Source organism: Malania oleifera, chromosome 4 (genome assembly GCF_029873635.1).
Source record: "Malania oleifera isolate guangnan ecotype guangnan chromosome 4, ASM2987363v1, whole genome shotgun sequence".
NCBI lineage: Eukaryota > Viridiplantae > Streptophyta > Magnoliopsida > Santalales > Ximeniaceae > Malania > Malania oleifera.
In genome coordinates this window covers 47,685,690-47,688,828 of record NC_080420.1, presented here as the reverse complement: position 1 = coordinate 47,688,828, position 3,139 = coordinate 47,685,690, and the positions used below count along the sequence as shown (strand labels likewise).

The window sequence follows — 3,139 nt, the reverse complement described above, 5'->3', positions numbered from 1 at the left end:
TATGCAATTATCGTACATGTCAATTTTTATTGACCGTAATTTTCCCTTTGACTGCATCACCCTAAGTTCTTTCTCGTTCATCTAGCCAAGTCGTTGGTGCCAAATGTTGCTATCGTCATGTCATGCAGCAACTGAAATAGACATGGAGGCATTGGAGGTTAGATAAAGTCTTCCGCTTTTCTTACCTCGCGCAATCATTAGTACACCCTTTGAAACCTTCCATTCATTGCCTCTAAATGTTGTCGTGTGATTACGCGCTTAAAATGCGTAATTAGGTGCTTTAATTCATGCATTACAAATGATATTTTGTATTTAAATGCCTAACTACTCTCAATATTCTAACATTGTGTTCTATTTATAAAATTTGGGTTTTATTGAGTAATGTATGAAATTTTTGTGTTTTTTATTGCAGAGCAACTGTTGGAAGCTAAAAAAAAACCGACAGTACTTTGCAATCTATGCGTAACTCTCTCATCCAACCTCTGATTCAGATGATTCAAGATGTCGTAGAAAGATAAGAAAACAATCTACAATTTTTGTGTTTTGTGTTTTGCAAAATACTGGCAGCATCAAGGCCGAAATCAGACGTGAAGTTAGCATACGCCGTTTTATGGATTTTTTCGACAATTTTTCGTAATCTTGGCGTAACTTTCTTATACGAGCTCCGATTGACATGATTCAAAATTCTGGGAAAAGCTGAAAAAGAGCTCTACATCTTTTATGTTTTAAACTTTGAGAGTTACAAGCTTTAAGAGGGTCGAAAGTGGGCTCTAAAGTGGAGGGCAGTTCATGTACCTTTGAAAAAAAAAATCAAAAAATCAAAAAATGAGATGTGACCCAGCCATGCAGCCGGGTCATCTCATAAGGGCAGTGTGCGCTGGGTATAGAATGGAAAGAAAAAAAGAATGGAAAGAAGAAAAAAAGAAAGGAAAGAAAAGAAGAGCAAAAGGAAAGGATTGAAAAAGGAAAAGTCAAAGGAGGTTTCCTTGTGTAAGAGCCATGTGCAAGAGGAGAGGAGATAAGAGCAGCGTGCGCTGGGGCTGTAGGAGGGGAGGCCACACCATAGGAAGAAAAAAAAAGGATTTTTCTTGGGGAGAAAGAGAAGGGAGGCAAAAAGCACATAGAGTTTATTGGAAAAATTATTTTTTTGGGAGCTTTCTTGTGGTTTTCTTTTGGTGGTGTTGCAGAGATACACACACAGCCAGCAAAGGAGAGTTGGAAGCACGCAAAAATACTATCTTTTCAGAATCGGACGGCGAACAACGGCGGTGTTCGGGGTGTTCGTGACGCGCGACGGTGGTGCGGTGAGTGTTGATCTTTTCCGTAAGCTCCAAATTGAAGAAAATATGGTGAAATCTGTTATGTTGGATTTAATTTTCGGAATGAACTAAATTTTTGAATTCTAGGAAAACGATGTAGCCAGTTTCGAACTATGCTTGCTCTTTGATGCTAATCTGAAATAGTTTTCATTAATGTTTATTTGAGTTATTCTGTGCCTAATGCTTTTAATTAACTGGCCATTAATTAAATGATTTTAGTCTTGTGATTTGCTACCGAAAGGGGGGATTATAGGATAGATCTTGGATAATTCAGCGTAGGTAAATATAGAGATCGAAAGACTTGTATGAACCTACGTAGCATAAAAAATCGAGGGTCTTACTGCGTTCTTGCGTTATTAATTTGCGTACTCTTATGTTAAATAATAAACAAGAATAGGTTCCGATTGACTATCGAAAGAGGCTTTTGGAAAAATTGGTGATTTGCTAACAAATAGAGAAAACGAAGTTAAATTAGCTAAATGAGTAAAGCATAGTGAGAAACTACGTGAAATCGGTTTCCTAGAAGTTTTCACCATCATCAACTTGACACGCGGAATCTAGTTTTAAATTCTCCTGAATAGTTTATTTAAAGTAGCTTTATTTAAATTTTGCAGTCTAAAATTATTAATTTTTCTAAATAAAATCAAGGTTAGTAAAATTTCGGTACTTGGTAAAATTAAGACATCAATCCCTGAGGACAATACTCTACACATCATTATATTATAAAACTACGATACTGTGCACTTGTAGTTTGCACCGGTCAAGTTTTTGGCGCCGTTGCCGGGGATTGAGTTTTTCTTATTTTTGCCAATATCGATACAAAGTAATCTTGGTTTTAATTTAGAATTTTATTTTTATATTTTTATTTATTTTTTTATTTTATTTTATTATTATTATTTTTTTTTTTGTATTTCTGGTGTGTTTTTTATGTTGGATGCGCAGGGCTAGAACACGTGACATTATTCCTTTTGATCCGGAGATTGAAAGAACGCTCAGAGCACTAAGGAAAAAGAGGGTATTAGCCATGGAGAACGGACAAGATAATGCACAGCCACGCGCCTTGAAGGATTATGTGCGACTAGTTGTGAATGACAATTATTCGGGTATCAGACGCCAGCCCATTAACGCCAACAATTTTGAGCTTAAACCCGCATTAATCAGCATGGTGCAGCAGGCCCAATTCAGTGGATCACCACTTGATGATCCCAATATCCATCTGGCGATGTTTTTGGAGATTTGTGATACTGTGAAGATCAATGGTGTTACTGAAGACACCATTAGACTGAGATTATTCCCTTTCTCTTTGAGGGACAAAGCAAGAGGTTGGCTACAGTCGCTACAACCTGGGAGTATTACTAGTTGGCAGGACATGGCAGAAAAATTTCTAACTAAATTCTTTCCACCTGCAAAAACAGCTCAACTCAGGAGTGAGATTGGTCAATTCAAGCAGCATGATTTTGAATCACTCTATAAAGCATGGGAAAGGTATAAAGATTTGATTCGACGCTGCCCACAACATGGATTACCGGATTGGTTGCAAATTCAGATGTTCTATAACGGGTTAAATGGGCAAACGCAGACTTTAGTTGATGCTGCATCTGGGGGAACTTTGATGTCAAAGACACCTGAGGGTGCTACTGCTCTTTTGGAAGAAATGGCCTCAAATAACTATCAAGGGCGAACTAAAAGAACTATGGCTAAGAAAGTTGCTGGAATTCATGAATTGGAGCCGTTTGCTGCACTTTCAGCTCAAGTAGCTTCTTTGTCTCATCAGATTTCATCTTTGACAACCCAGAGGATACTACAAGGTGCAGAATATG

General features: G+C 37.6%; 1 non-coding gene across 1 annotated transcript; it reads right to left on the bottom strand.

The window, feature by feature from the left end:
- Positions 1-2,736: 2,736 nt before the first annotated feature.
- On the bottom strand, positions 2,737-2,843 carry LOC131154754 (small nucleolar RNA R71). The gene has a single exon (XR_009136661.1). It is a non-coding gene; the product is annotated as a small nucleolar RNA R71 (small nucleolar RNA).
- Positions 2,844-3,139: the final 296 nt, after the last annotated feature.